This window comes from Phascolarctos cinereus, unplaced genomic scaffold, assembly GCF_003287225.1.
Source record: "Phascolarctos cinereus isolate Bilbo 61053 unplaced genomic scaffold, phaCin_HiC Scaffold_1;HRSCAF=81, whole genome shotgun sequence".
In the NCBI taxonomy this organism is placed as follows: Eukaryota; Metazoa; Chordata; class Mammalia; order Diprotodontia; family Phascolarctidae; genus Phascolarctos; species Phascolarctos cinereus.
In genome coordinates this window covers 187,195,641-187,214,194 of record NW_027555514.1, presented here as the reverse complement: position 1 = coordinate 187,214,194, position 18,554 = coordinate 187,195,641, and the positions used below count along the sequence as shown (strand labels likewise).

The window sequence follows — 18,554 nt, the reverse complement described above, 5'->3', positions numbered from 1 at the left end:
CCACTGGTGAGCCCTACCATATGAGATCCCTACAAACTCTGAGGTTCTGCCAGGCTCCTTTCTGAACAGTCTATATTTCAGTAAGTCCTAAGCAGATGATCTTGACATAATGAAATTGATTCTCCACAATAACAGGGAGCATATTCTTAGATACTACAGTCAATGTTCACTCTTTACATAAAATTGATAGTCAAAGAGCTAGGCTATAATAATAACAAAACAACGGCTAACAAAATAATAAAATGTCTAACAAGCAACTTCAAGCCTGCTTCTCTCCTAAATTACCCCCAAAATCCCTCAGGCACTTTAGAAGCTGCTTCTGCTCCAGAGTCCTAAGTTTATTTCCCCTATCACTGTTGCCCCCAGGAAGTGGTAGAAAGAGTTAGTGTAAACAACATTGTTTCCACAGGATGTTTAACTCATACTTCCAGTAGGACTTGTCATTTCAAAAACAGAATCAGAAACCCCAGAGGAAGTTTATGTTTGCCTTCAACCAGGTACACCAATAGTATTGTGCACATTCCTTCCTCCCCCCACTACCTATAAAATTTATCAGTCCTAAATGTCCTTTCTTCAGTGACTTGCTTATAAAGGCATGTTCACATTTGATACAAGATAAAAGACAAATGTGGGCCATAAGTGGAGGTGACATCTGTTAAGGCATCTGAATCAGTAAAAACTGAGTCTGAGGTCCTCAGAGTTGTATTAGACTTCTCAGTACCTGACAGATACTTCAATAGATAACCTTTGTATGGAGTAAGCACTCTTATCTTTAGGAGTCTGTGGTATTTTGGTACCTTGATGGATCTGCCTAGAACTCAAAGATTACCATGGTATAATAGAAAGAATATTAGATTTATAGTCAGGGAATCTAGGTTTGAATTCTGACTCTGCTACTTACTGGTTATTTACTACTAACCACTATGCTTCAGTTTCCTTATATGTCAAACAAGGAGATTGGACTAGATCAAGGGTGTCAAACACCCAGTGGAGCCATATTGTGGGCTGTAAACTGGAACCAGATTAAAATGTAATTGGGAAATATTTAACATAATACAGTAGAACATAGATAATGTTAATAGGTGGTTTTCTAAGTGAAAATGTGGCACACAGAGGTCCTTATTTAGAATTTAGAATTTAGAATTTAGTGGCCCCTATTTCTATTTGTGTTCAATATCCATCTGTAAATCCTATAATCCTGTGAACCAGAGGGTAATGTATTAGCTCTGTTTCCCAAGAAGACGGGGATACATAGTAGAGTTGCAAAGTCTGAGAAAGTCAGAGGAACTACAGGGCCTCATATCCAACAGTGATTTTGATTAACTTCACCAGAGACTCTTAGTCACAGAATGCTTGCACTTCCTTGAACTCCAAGATGAGATGCTTTTTCCGGGTATACCTTCTGGGTATGACTCATCGTCGCTATCTTGGGATGATAGGATCAGACTTTGAAAATTATCTTGTGGCTCAGAAAAGCTTCAAGAAATCACAAGATGTCAAAGGATGTGAACCAAGAGTTCTCAGAAGAATTATGAACTATTAACAACCATATCACTAATAATAAGAAATGCAAATTAAAACATCCCCAGAATTTCATCTGGTAACGAAGAAATGGGTAAAGAAGATAAAAGATGGGAAGACAGTATAGGAGAGATTTTGGAAAGATATGCAAATTAAAGTATTATTGGAGGAGTTATTGATTTGAAAAACCCGTTCTGAAGTCTTGGAGGTGACCAGAGGCATCTGGAAAGCAATTTGGAATGATACTAGGAAAGCAACTAAAATGTCTATACTAGGGGTGGGGAACCTGCAGCCTCAAGGCCACATGTGGCCCCCTAGGTCCTCAAGTGCAGCCCTTTGGCTGAGTCCAAACTTCACAGAACAAATCCTCTTAATAAAATGATTTGTTCTGTAAAACTGGGACTCAGTCAATAGGCCACACCCAAGGACCTGGAAGGCCACATGTGGCCTCAAGGCCACAGGTTCCCCACTCCTGGTCTATACCCTTTCACCCAGAGATTCTACTGCTAGACTTATACCCAAAGGAGATGACAAAAAGAAAAGTCCCACATATTTATAGAAGTAGATGCTCATCAAATGGCTAAACAAATTGTGGTATAAGAATATTGCTGTGCTATATGAAATGATAATTATTCATTTCTCTGCAGGTCCATTCCTAATTTTTTCATTGTTCCCCACCAGCTTTCTCACACTAAAAGGTCCCTCCTTCCATGTTGTCTCTTACTCTGATTGGGTAGTTCCCCACAAATAATCCAGACTTAAGTCATAAAAAAAATGATAAAGTAAATATCTGAAAATTTTCAAATTACAGAATTCATTTCTGGAATATGTCAATAGTAAAATATTTAATTAAAATTTTTTACATAAAATTAAAATTGCATTTTTCCATATCAAATGAAACATGTTATCTGGTCTTACATTCTACTGCCAGTTTTCAAAATTAAGATAATTCTTTCCTGCGAAAGAGTAACTAACTTTTCAAAAGAAACACCAAACTATAAAATTAATCTCAGAATTAAAAAATTTTATAAAAGAATAAAAATATAAATAACCTGACTTTTGTCTTCTTATAACAAGATGCCAACATGTATGTCTGTATTCTCTATGGGAGGTCCTTATCAATAAAAGCCTTTCAGTAAAAGGCTTACTGTTCTCATGAAGTTGAACTCAATAAGGAAACTCTTAATCGACTTCTGGAAGAGAGTAGGATCATAACTGATAGAGATTAGGAGTTGCCTAACTCCTATTTTGCTTATGTGATCTTTGCCAAGGAGATTTATCTTTAGACTGGAAAGGACAGAACAAAGAGAGCTTATAAAGGTTTGAATCTAAAATATGCAAGAAGATAGTAGCACTTAATTGTTCTTTCCATATACAATGTGGTAGTCATGTGCATATCGTTTTCCTGGTTCTGCTTACTTCACTTTGCATTAGTTCATGTAAATCCTCCCATGCTTTTCTGTTTTCATCATATTTATCATTTCTTTTGGAAAAGTAATATTCATGATGTTCACATACCACAACTTTTTTTTAGTAATCCCCCAATCTATGAGTATCTACTTTCTTTCCAGTTTTTTGCTACCACAAGAAGTGCTCCTATAAATATTTTGGGGCACATGGGACCTTTCCTTTTATCCCTGCTCTCCTTGGGGTATATGCCTAGCAATGGGATCTATGTATCAAAGGGTATGAACATTTTAGACATTTTCTTAACATCATTGCAAATGTCTTTTTCATCATGAGTGGAGGTCACCAATCAATCAATAAATGAACAAGTATTTATGAAGACACTACTATATGCCAGGAGCTGTGCTAGACAATGGAGATACAAGTGCAAAAATAAGACAGTTCCTGCTTTTACATTCCACTAGTGGATACAAGATGTTCATATATAAGTAAATGCAGAATAACTATAAAGACATATACAGGGCCAGCTGGGTGGTGCAGTGGATAGGGCACTGGCCCTGGAGTCAGGAGGACCTAAGTTCAAATCTGGCCTCCGACACTTGACACTTACTAGTTATGTGACCCTAGGCAGGTCACTTAACCCCGATTGCCTCAGAAACAGAAAGCAAAAGAAATTACAGAGTGATAGGGGTGGTGCAAACAGCTGGGGGAATCAGGAAAGACTTCTTTGAGCTGAGCTTTGCAGGGAGCTAGACATTTCTAGAGGCAGAGGAGATCATTTCATGTTTATGGAAAAAACTGATACAAAGGCATAAGGTGAGAGAGGGAATATTAAATAGGGGGAATGCCATTAAGACCCAATCTGGCTAAAACATAAAGTGCACAAAGGAGAGTAATTTATAATCAGCTTGAAAAGATAGACTAGAGTTACATTGTGAAGAGTTTTAAGTGCTGAACAGAGGAATTTGTACTTTATCCTAAAGGTAATGTGGAGCTGCTAAAGTTTCTTTAAAAGAGGACTGACATGGTCAGACCTGTTCTTCAGGAATTTCAAATTGACAGCTTGTGTGAAGGACAGATTGGAGAGGGGAGAGAGTCTGGAAACAAAGAGATCAGTGAGAAGGCTGTTGGAGCAGTCCCTGTGAGAGGTGATGTATTTTGATGACTATGTGACTAAGAGAGAAGGGGATGGATGTGAGAGATGTTGTAGAGATAGAACTGAAATCACTTAGCAACTAATTGGGGGTTGAAGAAAAAGAGAAAGAGAGAAAGATGGAGAGAGACAGACAGAGAGAGAAAGAGAAATGTAAAGTCTTATACTTGGACACAAGAAATCAATTTCACATACAGCATAGACATGATTAAATAGCAATTGGTTTCAGGAGGCTTCTAACCCAATATAATTCATCAGTGTGATGTGGCAGTAAAAACAAAAAAATGAAAAGCCTACTATAATCTTAGGCTGCATTTAAGAGAGGAATAGCTTTCAAATGTAAAGTGATAGTTCCACTACAGTCTGAACTGGGCAGACTTTTTCTGGAGTATTGTGTTCAGTTTTGGGTGCCATAGTTTTAGAGAGACATTGACAAGCTGGAGAGTGTTAGGAGGAAGACATCCAGAATGATAACACATGAATCCACATCATATTAAGACTGGTTGAAGGAACAATTTAATCTGGAGAAGAAAATACAGAAACAGTACACGATATGTATGTTCAAGTATTTGAAAGGCTGTCATTTGGAGGGGGATTAGATTTATTTGGTTTGGCTCCAGAGGAAAGAATCAGAAGCAGTTCATGAAAATTTCAAAGAGACGAATTTTAACTTCACATCAGGAAAACATTAGTGCTTAGAGTTATCTAAAACTAGAATAGACTGCTTTGAGAAGTGGTGAGTTCTCCTTCCTTGGAGGTCTTCAAACAAAAGCTGGTCTATTATTATGGAGATTCCTTTTAGGTATGGGTTGAACTAATGACCATTGAGATCTCTTTTAACTCTAAAATTCTAGGATTTTTGTGATGTGAGGTGAGGAAGACTGAAGAGCTGAGGATGGTTCCTAAATTATAGACTATTTAACTGAAAGAATGGTGATGCTCTGAAATGAAATAGGAATATTAGGAACAGAGGAAAGTTTAGGGGGAAAGATAATAGATTCTGTTTTGGGCAAGTGGAATTTGAGATGTCTATGGGACCTATATGTGGAAATGTCAAGCAAGCAGTTGGAGCTTTGGGATTTGAGATAAAGAGAGAAATGGGGGCTATATTTGGAGATCTGAGAGACATTTGCATAGAAAGGATAATTAAATACATGGAATTTGAGTTCACCAAGAAAGATTGTAAAGAGAAGGGGGAAAGGGCTTAAGAAAGTACACAATATTCATAAGATCAGATGTGGATGATGAACCAGTAAAAGCAAACCAGGAAGGATTGGTCAGATAAGTAGAAAGAGAAACATGACAGAGGAGAGTTAGAAAAACTCAAGGGGAAAAGAGGATCCAGAAGAATGTTCTGGACTGGACCTGACTCAGGCCAATCTCCTGATAATTTTGGCTTGATAATGTAACAAAATGAGACACTTCTATGTCATTCAACGATTACCAAAATATTTATTTATCCACAGGGGAAGGATACTTGAAAAGATAGGAACTGAAGACATCTCAAGTTGATTCAGCTTAGGAGAGCTCCCCTGCTTGAGTTGTTCATCACGATCCACCAGCCAGTCATCACCAAGCTCCTCTTGACAACTTTGTACTCCAGCAACCAGGAAGTGATGTCAACAAGCTGAATTCTCAGTGCCCTAAGCCAACCAAGACTCAAGGATGGTCTCAATACCTCTTATGAAAAAAAAAATACATACATATATATACTAATTTGCATAGAGGGAAGGTTTGGGATATTGTTCCCATCAGAAAGGGGGTGGTCAACAATCAAGCAGAGAAATCAAGGAGGACAACTGAGAAAAGGCCATTGGATTTAGCATTATAGGTGTAATATTAAATCCCCTCTGGGGCCATTCCTTCAACTCCCACAGCCATTGGCAGGCTGTATACCCAGAGAGTCATTGCTACTTCTCTGTCAAAGTTCTAAGGGTAACCCTCAAATTTGTTGGAGTTTCTGGTGCTGTTACTCACAAGACCTACCTGTGAATTTCCCATCAGCCAGCAGTCTCAATTAGTTTTTTAAAAGGATATTTATTAAGATTGTATATTAAGAATATATTAAGTATATTAATTTATATGAAGAATAGTTGGTATGAAATATTTCTCACCAAAAATCTGGGGCATAAGTCCCATAAGTACACAGAGATTCTAAAGGAAAAGTGGGTTTAAACTTAGCGCAATGGTAGTGTGGCAAAGGGTTACATAGTTCCTACTTACTATAAGTCTTTTGTTTTCCTTTTTAGAATCTTCATGAAATTCCCCTTAGGTGTATGTAGCACTCTGCCAGGCTCTAAGGGTCAGTGCTTTCAAAGAGGCTTGAATTTTTCTGTCCTAGGTGTGCCTAGTTTGTCTTCAATATACCTCTCAGTTCCTGATTGGATGTATTTTCTCCTTTTGATTCAGTCCTTCCAGCGACATGAGCAATGAGAGCACTTCCCATAGGCTCAATCTTTGTCCTTCTCCCCTTAGTGCTTTTCAGTATCAGCACTAGGGTATGATTCCTTATAGTGCTTCTGAACCTGAAAGGTACCTAATATTTTCTGCTTTGCTGACACACTACATGTTTTTAAATTTGCTGCCTATATTATACACAAGTCTAGAGATGTATATGATTCATTCAGCCAATCATGAAATAATTTCTTTTGAGGTGTCTTCTGCTTTTATCCATTGACTCAAGTACTTTGCTTCTCGAAAACTGATTAAGGTCTTGTGCCCACCTAGTTTATATCTTCCATGGATTGACCTGCATACTCTATCATATACCAATTGAATAAAACCCTAAATATATAAAGTCAGGCCATTTTTTAAATTTGAAGAAAATAAAAGCATATATGCTTCACAAACATGGCTATAAGAATTTTTAACCAGAAAAAGGAGTAGAAGTGATCATTTTCCCCCAGTTAATAACATCTAGACACATTTTATGGAAAAAAATTCCTTTTTAAAATTTTTATACTCTACATTGTTTATCTCCTCTTTTTCAAGTCACTTCTATGCCTTCTTTGTTTACAAATCTTACCCTTAACCATAGTTGTGAGAATTGTTTCCTACTGTTCTGCTTTAATTTGTTTGATAATGTAATTTTTTAAAATTTAGGTGCTGGTCCTTTTGAAGCTTATTGTATTTATATTTCATAAATGTTAGTTTAAAACTATTGTCTTCCAGGCTACTTTTCAGTTTTTCCAGCAATTCATGTCATAAGGCAGAGGGGAGCAGTTGAGGAGGGGGTCTTCCTTGAGCAGTTTTTGTCTTTAGTATAATGAGGGAGAGGGAAGAACCAGATATTCTAAATGGGATAATCCGAAAAGGAAGGCATCCAGTAAGGGAGAGGTGGGGTGGGGGTGGAGGGAGAATAGGAAAGGCTTCTTGTAGAAGCTGAGGTTAAGCTGAGATTTGAAGAAAGTCAGGGAAGGCAGGAAGCAGAAGTGAAGAGACAGAGCATTCTAGGTATGGGGTACATCCAATGAAAAGGTAGAAGAGATGGAGTATTGTGGGGAACAGCAAGCAAACCATTGATTTTTGGTTTCAGCTTTGTTTATCTCTTCTTTGATTTTTATCATTTCTACTTTGAAACCTGTTTGGAGATGATTCATTTATCCATTTTCTAATTTTTTAGTTGTACTGTGTGTGTGACTCATTGGTCTTTTTTTTTTCTTGTGTCTATATAGCACATGGAAATATAAATTTTCCTTTGAGGAATGTTTTAGATGCAGCTCACAAATTCTGGCATGTTGTCTCATATAATTTTCTTTAATATTATTGTTCTATTATTTGTTCTTTGGCCCACTCATTCATTCTTTAGGATAATATTATTCCGCATTTAAGTTTACCTTTTCACATTTCCTCACTGATTACTCTTTTATTGTATTGTTGTCTCTAAAGGGTATATTTAATTTAAATGTCTGCATTTATTGATGAGTTCTTTATGCTCTAGCAAGGTGGTCTTCAAAATGAGATGACTGTGATCATTCCCCAAAAGGGGCTGCAGACTGACCCACTTATGTGATAAATCAGTTTGAGAGTGAGACAACAGGTCACATTTCTCTGTGTGATAATCAATCTTGGGCATATCTCCAGCTCATGCACATCTGTCCTCATACCCCAAACATTTCCCCAACAACCTCCTTCTTTGTGCAATCTCTCATTTCCTCCTTACTTATTCTAGCATTGGCTACCCAGGGTTCCCAGCCACCCCACAGCATCAGTTCACATGCCATTGAGAAAACTTTTTCCCACCACCTGCCCCCGAAGATTATTTTATGGCTGCAGCAGGCATTGTTGGAGAACAGACTTTGTACTCACAGAACAATGATCGGGGGAGTAAAAATAATGCCCCACCCTTTTCTTCTTGGGTGTGACAGAGTAGGTGACACAGGATAAGCAGATGTAGCTGGCTTGTGATCTGCATTGCAAATATAATTACATTATCCTCCCCACCCTCCAACCTACCCCTTTTCCAAACTTCCATAACACTTTCTAGGGGACTACCATCCTTCTACTCTTCCAGGTTCTAATAACCTCAGTGTCATCTTTGACTGCTCACTTACACAAGTTCAGGCCTTTATCATTTGTCACCTGCACTGCTGTAATAATCTGTAAGTTGATTTTTCCGACTCCAAACTCTCCTTTTTACAATTCATCATCTACTCATCCGTCAAATTGATATTTCTAAGGAACAGATCTGATCATGTTGGTCTTCTACTTGATAAAATCCAGTTGTTTCCTATTGACACTAAAATTAAATATTTATTTTGTGCCTCGTCCTTTTTCATTTCTATTTTTGTGTAAGTTTTGCAATGTGTATAATTATTACTACCATATATAAATATGTGGAGCTGCATTATTAAAAATTATTTTACTGTGAAAGGTCAATAATAATTTTTTTTAATTGCTACTCTAGAACACTGTCAATGTTTGTAAAAATGTCAGACAATGATGAAAAATAAGCATATACTTTAAGATTCATACTCAATAATCCACAAAGGTCTATTATAACTTTTTAAAAAATAATCTGCTCAGATCCTTATTTCTTTGTCATTCTGTTAGCTTGGTCTGAATCTGAAAAAGCATGGTATAGTGAACGGAGTATGAGGATGTGGGTTCAAATTCCCCATCTATGACCTTGGACAAATCATATAACCTTCCAAGGCCTAATTTCCTCATTTGTAAAGTGAGAATCCTGGCTTAAATGGACTCTGAGCTATAGATGTATGGTCCTCTGTGGATACCATGACACTGAAGTCCCCTAATATTATTTTCTGCTATCTGGGTCTTGTCATTCACTTGACTTTTCCTTTGGTACTTTAATGCCATGGTATTCAGTAAAAGTGTAAGTAATACTGAAGCTGTTTCATTGTCTGTGGTGCCTTTAAGCATAATGTGCTTGTCCCTCATTTTTCCTGCCTACCTCTCTTAACTGTATTTGCTTTTGCTTTGTCTTAAATCATGATAGTCATTTCTACTTTTCTGGATTCAACTGAAGCATAATAAAGTCTATTTTAACTCTTTATTCAAACTCTGTATGAAACTTCCTATATTGTGTGGTTTTTGTGTAACAGGCTTTTTGTTCAATTTATCTAAAGCAATCCCATGGATGAACATGTGGGTATATGCAGTGTGTTGAAAGCAAAACTTTTCAGGTGCTTTCCTAGACAAATGCACCAATATCCCATTTCCCCTCCTGCTATTGATTTGTTACCTTATTAATTCTTCACATTATGTTCAAAGACAGTCAAGGGGTTTGTGCTATTATTTCCTCAAAAAGTCTCACAAATACAGATCTTCAATAATTTGTCAATATACTCTGAGCTCCTAACCTGATTACCAAATATACAGAAATCTCCTTTCACATAAGCTTTCTCTCCTTTGTTATTCTCAAGCTCCAGGCTCACAGGCTTAAACAAACATCAATGGCACTGGACATATGATGTATTAAAAGTAACAAATAATGCAAAGAAATTGATACATGTTTCAATGTGCATTAGTCGTCACAGCCATATTAAAGGGCACAGCCAGAGTCACCTCTCACCAATTGCTAACTCCTCCTCAATATGGCAGGTCTCCAACACTTCAGTTCTCCCAGGTTGGAAATTAGTCTCTCAGGATACCTTCACAGAATGTCTTCTTTTAATAAAAATCACCTTTTTTATTATTGTAACAGCATAGAACTTCTTGGCAGGGGGGAACTTGGGCACTTGCCCTCTGCCTCTAAAAAGGGCCTCTAGCTCTTGATCACACACGTGAGCTGGGTTCATTCCTGGGGCAGCCTAGCACCTAAAGGGAAGCTGTTTTTTCTCAAACTCTCTGGCTCTTTGTATCACTACTACACTGGAACTGGGGAAGAAAATCACTTAACACTGAGGTTAGGCTTTTGTTTAAAGTCTCCCCAAAAGGGAGTAGAGAGACTCTTAATGTACAGCATAGATCAGGCATAGGATAGCTATTTCCTCACTTGAAAAAAATGCTAAAAAAACACAGAAGACTTAATAAATGCATTCATTGACTAAGATTTAAACACAATACTGTAACCTATGAATTCTATTATATGCTCTTCTGGGAGATAATTACTTAAAACATTAAAACAAGGAACTTTTAGTGGGCTGTTGGATGGGCATTACACCTTCATCTTGGCTCTGCCTTGATTGAACAACTCTCTTCGAGTTCATGTCTTCTGGTATATATTGCAAGTCAGGCCAAGCTTTGGGCTCATTCTTTTGCTGGTGTTCATTTTCTCTGATAAGCACTGTAATAGCTGCTGGAGGCAGGGGTGTGGGGGGGGGAGCCTTCCAAAGTGCAACCAGGTCTGACTGAAGATATGAGAAATTCCCAAACAAGGTGGTCACTTCTAAAGAATCCATTTCTCATGATGTCTGTTTGGTCACCTATACTCGGGGAAGGAAACATAAAAGAAGCAGAAAAGCATGAAGATGAATGAAAATTTATTCAGATTCATCTAGGTAACACATGGACTTGTAGCTGCCATGTGTCAATCCAAGAGTGATGAGAGAGGTACCTCCCCCCACCCCAACTCATGGAAAGGACCAAAGAGGGATTTCCACTCTGTAGGTTTAAGAGAGAGAAAAAGAAAGAGAAAGAAATATTGGAAGTTGTCTTTTTTTTTAACTGACACATCACCTCACTGTTGTCATAAGGGGTAGGAGAGAGAGGTAAATATCCCAGAGTAACAAGTTCTTAAGCATTGAATAGGAACACACATAACCCAATAGAAATGGCCCAAGGTCTAGCAGTTGAAAGACTCTCTTCTGATGAACTCCCGTTATATCATGAATTTAACAGAGGAGGCAGTAACTATATCCAAGGTCTCTGTGAATGGGGCTATTTAAGCTCGGTTTATATTTGAATGCATGTAATGAGGGCTCTGGCACATGTATATAGCACCCAGGATGACATCTCTCTAGATGGAGAAGCTGGGAAGCCTGGTTCTGGGAGAACTGTGATTAAGTGTAAGGCAAATGTCCTAAAGAGACTGTGGACATACACAGAAATTCTAACTGGTTCCAGTTGGCTAATGAGTTGTTAAGAGAAGAATCTTTGGATTTCAGAAGCATTCAAAAAGAATTGTCAATGTACCTATCATCATTCACTTCTGGGGAATCTCAATGACTGCTTCCCTCTGGTAAAAGAAATAGTCTCTGACTTTGGGAGTTTGGAAAAGTTGAAAGTGCAAGCCACAGGAATCTGAGTCAGGGCCCAGACTGAGTGTTGCATCCAGTCCATCACTAATGCCCTGAGAAGCAAGGAGTGACCTTCAGGATGACTTTTGGATTTACCTGCAAGCAGAAGCTGAGCTGAGGTCTCATCTAGCATGGAAGTTGCCTTTGGATATGAACTTCATGGGACCAATGCTATGTAAGAACTAAGTTTTGAACCAACTTCCCTAGAGATTAAGGTAGTATACTCCTGAAGAATTGTGGGAAATGTCTATGTGTTTGTTCTTGCTATATCCTTGAAGAAAATGTCCCTTTATAAACGTCAATCAATGTTAAATGGCGAAATGGAACTGGGGTGCTAGTCACAGGTCTGCTATTAATGGGGCAATACAGCAGGAGAGGGCTCAGACCAATAACAATAGGGGAAAGATATCCTCGTCATGAGAGAAATCTGAAACAAAGTACCAAGCATGATCCATTTATTAGCAAGGCATTAATAATCACTAATAAATGGAGTCAATGGCCTCCTAATGACCAAAACCTCTGCCTGAAAACTGATAGGGACTTTTATAGTGATTAACAAGATGACAGAGCAAAATTTCTAACACCATAGGTATATCTTCTTCTGATTGGCTAGGAAGTAAAAACTTCTCACATCAGCTTGATATTACAACATTTGGACCTCCTCTTCTGAAACCCTCTAAACCACACACAAAACATGTGATTCAGGGAATTTGGGAGTTGCCACAAAAGCTTAGATTGGATCAGCTTGACCTTTAGGTTAAGCAAATTTCTCAGGAATGTGAGTGAGGGGTGAAGTTACAAGGGTGGAGGTACAAGTCAAAAGACAAGAGAAGAGATACAAGTCACAAGACAAAAATAGAATCCTGACCCAAGTGACCTGAGGTTAGTTACCTGAGTAAATTTGTAAGGGTTAGAAACAGCAAAGAGTAATATTATATCTAGCTTGGTCAAGTCTTTTTTTTTTTTAATCTGAAGTAGGATTTTTTTTTTCATTTTTCATATAATGTTTAATTTTTCTCCATATTACATGTTAAAACAATTTTTAAATTTAAAAAAAAAATTGAGTCCCAAATTCTATCCCTCCCTTTCTTCCTCCCTTCCCCCCACCTGAGTTAGTAGGCAATCTTGTAAAATATTTCCATGTTAGTTATTTTGTATAAGAAAACTTGAATAGAAAGAGAGAATGAAAAGAAGAAAAGAAGGAAGTAAGAAAGAAAGAAAGAAGGAAGGAAGAGAAAAATAGCATGTTTCAGTTTGTATTCAGAGAGTATCAGTTCTTCCTCTGGTGGCCGATAACTTGCTTCATCATGAGTCTTTTGAGATTGTGTTGGATTATTGTATTGCTAAGAATAGCTAAGCTATTCAAAGTTCTTCATTGTACAGTATTGCTGTTACTATGTACAATGTTCTTGTTCTATTTACTTCACTTTACATTAATGCATATAAGTCTTTCCAGGTTTTTCTGAAATCATCCTGCTTGTCATTTCTTATAGCACAATAATATTCCATCATAATTTTATACTATAGCTTGTGTGGCTATTCCCCAATTGATGATCATCTCAGTTTCCAGTTCTTAGTCACCACAAAATTGCTTGGTCAAGTCTTAACAAAATAGAATTAAAAATCAATTTTTAATTCACAATTCCTCCCTTTGATTGGGGAGCAATACCTCTCATGAATCATTTAGCCTGATTAAAGTTAGAAAATCAAGGTAAAGTAAAAAATATCATTATGTCTATCATTCCATAATGTTTAATAAAGCTGAAGTAATGATTACAGGAGCTAAAATGTTGTAAATAAGAAATTTGAATTATTGTGAACTACCATGAGTTTCTTGGGCATCAATTTATCAAAGCCAAAAGACAATTATGAGGCCTAAGGCTAGGAAAGCCCTTTGACATGGCACAGGCCCTTTGACAGACTCATGTAGTAAGCTAGTATCTCTGCTTGTTCTCTTCTGTGTATTTTTTACTTTGTTCTTTTTTCCCCCTTCCTTCCCCCCAAAGGCTGCAATTAAGTGCAGATGTATTTATATATAGCTATAGATATATACAAATAGACATATATACATATCATACTCAGGTCTACCCCAGTCTTTCTTAGGAACTACCCAAATACTATTGACTTTTTTTTTTTTAGTCAACATTTTACCGATCAGCAATTATTTCTTGGGAACATGTCAACTACTCTTGGATTGGGAATGTTATCCAAATGTGATTGTGGATCAGTAGGAAACGGGCTGAGGCTTTGTTCTCAAGGAATCTCAAGTGAACAGTTTACACCAATGAGGGCAGTGTCTCGCTGATGGTTGAGTCTCCAAGAGAGATCCACCCAGGAAAAAGCAGTTCCCTTCCAACAAGGGTTATTTAGGAAGCAATACTTGAGAAATGGAACCAAGGGATCCGACATCAGGATCAATCACATAGTACACAGGTTTGAAGTGGTCACAGATGGTCAGAGTTGTTTATATTTGTTTCCTTATGGCCCATACACAGTTGTTGTTCCTGTCCTTTTGTTCTTGTTAACTGCCCATTGGTGAGTCAATGAGACAGCTACATTACCCTCTTTGGATGCTTTGAGAAGAGGCAGTATTCTTTTGCACTAATGACAGTCTTAGATATACATTTTAATTTTACATATATAAAAGGCAAATAGTCTGTCCTTATTGAATCCTTTGTAATCAGTCTTTGGTATGTACCTTATGTTTATCTTGGCTCTTATATTTCAAATCTTCTATTAAGTTCATGGTTTGTTTGTTTGTTTATTTTTTAACAAAGTCCTGAAAATCTGACAGTTGATCAAATGTCCATTTTTTTTTTCATTCAAGAATATGTTTTACTTTTCTGGGCATGATATTTTCAGCCAGAACCCCAGTTCTTTTGCTGTCTGATATAGAGTGTTTCAAGACCTGCAGTCCTTTAGTGTCTCCACTGCTAGGTCTTATGTGATTCTAATTGTGGCACTGTCATATTTAAATAGTTCTTTTTCTTGTTGCTCTTAATATTTCATCCTTGAGCTGGGGGTTTTGGAATTTGACTATAATATTCCTATAAGTTTTCCTCATAGGATCTCTTTCAAATGGTGATGGATGAATTTTTTCTATTTCTACTTCCCACTCTTGTTCTAATGCTTCAGGATAATTTTCTTTTCAATTATTTCTTGTATTATTGTATCAAAATTCTTTTTTTTTAATCATAGATTTCAGGTAGTCCAATTATTCTTATGTTTATGCTTCTTGATCTGTTCTCCAGAACAGTTATTTTTCTTATAAGATGTTTCACTTTCTCTTCTATTTTTAAAAGGAGAATCTTGAAAATAAATCCATGAGGGCCCAACTTGTAAGATGAGCCCTTCTGAATAAAGATTAATATTTATCAAAGTAGACATAGAAGCTAAGGTGCATAAAAAGAAAGCTTTCAATTCAGAAGTCAGGGCTCTGAAACTCTTTAAGTTAAACTTTAAAAATAAATCTTCCACCTCATTCAATTTTGAAAAAATTTTATATTACATCTTTATCTAAATCTAATTTTCCCCTTAGGAGGATATTATCACTATATCAGCTTGAAAAAAAAAATAAGATCTCTAAAACCTATTCTCATATATGAACACACAATTCTTAAGGGAGTGACAAGCTCAAACAATTCTGTAATTTAGTTGGTTGAGATACAGAATCGACATTACCTACTGCATCTTAGTGCTTTTAATATAAGCCCTCAGTAACTTAGATGTTTTAGCGTTCACCTGCTCTGACATAGAAATTTGCTATAAAAGGAAGAAGGAGGAACATAGTTATAGCAAGGGGAAAATAACACTCCCCCCCGTCCCAGCTCTGTTTGAATCCAGGTTAGAGTCATAATTGAGAGCCAATCATATAGAAAAGCTCCACCATATTCACAGGGTAAGAGCCAGGCTCAGAAATTACCTGTGGGAAATTTTCATGTTCAGAGAGGAAATATTACAGTGGGAAGTTGAGTCAAGAGGCTTCTACTTTCACCTTTGAAAGCTCATCCCTTCAACTGTCCCAGGCATAGACATCCACCTGTGGAAACCCTCAGACTGTACTCTCTTTGAGTAGCACTGACATTTCCTTTGCAAAGGTAGAATATTGGCTTCACAGCAATTTAGACCATAATACCTGGAATCAAAATTTAAAACAATATTGAATTAAAATCCCATGAGATTTAATCTTAAATAACAAAAATTCAGTCATCACAGTGTAAGGCTAGGATAGTTAACTTTTTTTTCATAATTACAAATCATTACAAAGTCACTTTTATACTTCAAGCAAACTTGTGAGTTTTCCCATAGCTTCTCAGAAAATCAATGTAATATTTTAGGCCTAGATTATGATTGGTAACTGTCTATTATTATTTATTTCAAGTTAACATGTTAATGTTAATGTGAAGTTTCTCATATACAAAATTCTAATTAAAGTTAAAATGTGCTCCTTAGAAATAAGCTAGAGTGGGGCAGCTAGGTGGCATAGTGGATAGAATGCTAGCCCTGGAGTCAGGAGGACCTGAGTTCAAATCTGGCCTTAGATATTTGACACTAACTAGCTGTGTGACCCTGGTCAAGTCACTTAACCCCAATTGCCTAAAACAAACAAAAAAAAAGAGAGAAAAGAAATGAGCTAGAGGCAGGAAGGCTACTAACTGTGTTCTATATGTTCTTTCATCAGAATTTCTCCCACTTTTACTAATGAGATCAGTAGGCTTAAAAGTTAAATGTCTTAAACAGCTTCTTCCACAAATTAGCAAGATTTACCCCTTAGTTTTTCATCTTAGAACAATCACTAAGATTAATTAATACTAAGAACAAATACTAAAAAGTTAAGGTTTCATGACTCTTAGGACAGTGTAGTATAACAGGCAGAGATAGTAATAGAATCTCTCTTCTTTGAAATTTCTAGACAGATATATGATTTACGGGCATGGGGAACCTTAAAATATATTGTTATTATTTCCAAATAAAATTATATTGCCACAGTCTAGCCTGAGTGTGTGGCTAGTTCTTGAAATCTTAAAGTACTGAAGTTTTGCCCAGTTGCTAGTATGTTGCAAAACTCCAGCCTGTTCCTCATATTTAATCACTTTAAACTGCTAATAGGGCTGATAAGATCTTAGGACATCTTATGAGATCTTTTGCTATATCAAATTTCACAGAAAATGATTACCATTATCTATTATGTTTCCAAACAAATAGTTTTCACACATGTTTGCATCATCCTTTTAACAACTGAATCTATAGTCCAAGAATATCCAGATTAAAAGAGAATTTACTTTTCCAATAACATTTCCAATACCATGATTTGCCAAATTTATATTAGGCTCTAATTAAGCACTTCACAATCATTATATCATTTGGTCCTCCCAAAAAACCTGGGGGTATGTACTATTTTTTTTCCCACTTTACAGATTAACAAACTGAGATAAACAGAGGCAAAATAACATGCCTAAGGTCAGGCAATCAATAAATTTATTAATGCCAAATAGTAAATTCAGATTGTATTAAGTTCTAATATACCACAATTACCCTAATGGAGAACACATCTCACCTTAGTTTCAAGGTAAACCTTAATCAACTTAAATCACCAACTGCCTCATATCATTAATAAAACAATATCATGTTTAGATGGTATATTGACCTATATGGGTTTAGGGAAAATTAGATGATCAACTTCTAATTGGGAGCAGTTAGGTTGTATCTATTGATAGAGTGCTAGGCCTGGAGTCAGGAAGATTCATCTTCCTGAGCTCAAATCTGGCCTCAGCCCAGGCAAGTCTCTTAACCCTGTTTGCCTCAGTTTCCTCATCTTTGTAATGAACTGGAGATGGAAATGGCAAACCACTCCAGTATCTTTGCCAAGAAAACCTCAAATAGGGTCACAAAGAATAGGATAAAACTGAACAACAACAAAGATCAATAGTAAGTGTAAAGTGCTATTGCAACAAAGTGCCAGAGAGGCTAACCCTGCATAATAGCTTTTAAAACAGACTACCCTCTTCTGACCTAACATATTCAGTACCTTCCAAATTTAAGTAAAATATTTTATTAAAATAAAATTTTTAAATATTCATTGTGGCTTCAACAATGTGGTAGGTGGCCAGTTTACTGACAATCAGGAATGACACTATTGTTGAGTAAAGCACTTCATGTAACTCCTATTTAATAAAAGTTAGTCCCTTCAGTTGTCCTTATTATATTTAAAAACGTTATTTTAAAATACTTTCCCTTCATATGTGTAAAAAAAATCTCTTTTAAATATCTACATATTTAAGGCATTTGTCTGTGGCTCACTGAAACAATTTAGTCCACAAAACATTCTTGCAAATTGAAGTTTGCTTACTTTTAGGATGATTTCAAGACTTTCTCTTTTCCTGGAGGCAGTGCTTAAGAGCCAGATGAATTTAAACAGCTTGCTCCTGAAAATTCACTGATACTCAAGAACTGTTTGCAGTTTCAATTCCTCTTTTTACTGAGAAAAGGTTTAATTTCCCTTTTACTTGCCAACAGGCTCAATTTCCCCTTTTTCTCTTCCCCCTTTAAAACAGTAAACTTGTTACTCCCTGGGGAAAGAGTGATTAAAAGCTGATCCATTTTTCACTTTTCAGACTCTAGATAAGTTTTCTCTGTAGATTCACTATTCTCCTCTTTTCTTTAAAACACCCAATTAAATGCTTGGCAAGGTCTTTAAAATTATGATAATGTTTTTCTAATTTCCAAATCAAGACAGTTGCATTTTTCAGTTCTTAACGTTCCATACACAATGG

At 36.6% G+C, this 18,554-nt stretch overlaps 1 long non-coding RNA gene across 1 annotated transcript; it reads right to left on the bottom strand.

Annotated features, from left to right (window-relative positions):
- Nucleotides 1–5,513: 5,513 nt before the first annotated feature.
- Nucleotides 5,514–18,221, bottom strand: LOC110213814 (uncharacterized). Its single transcript, XR_002326116.2, has 3 exons — nt 18,131–18,221; nt 15,704–15,916; nt 5,514–10,968 (listed from the first exon to the last, which is right to left on the bottom strand). It is a non-coding gene; the product is annotated as an uncharacterized LOC110213814 (long non-coding RNA).
- Between the last annotated feature and the right edge of the window lie 333 nt (nt 18,222–18,554).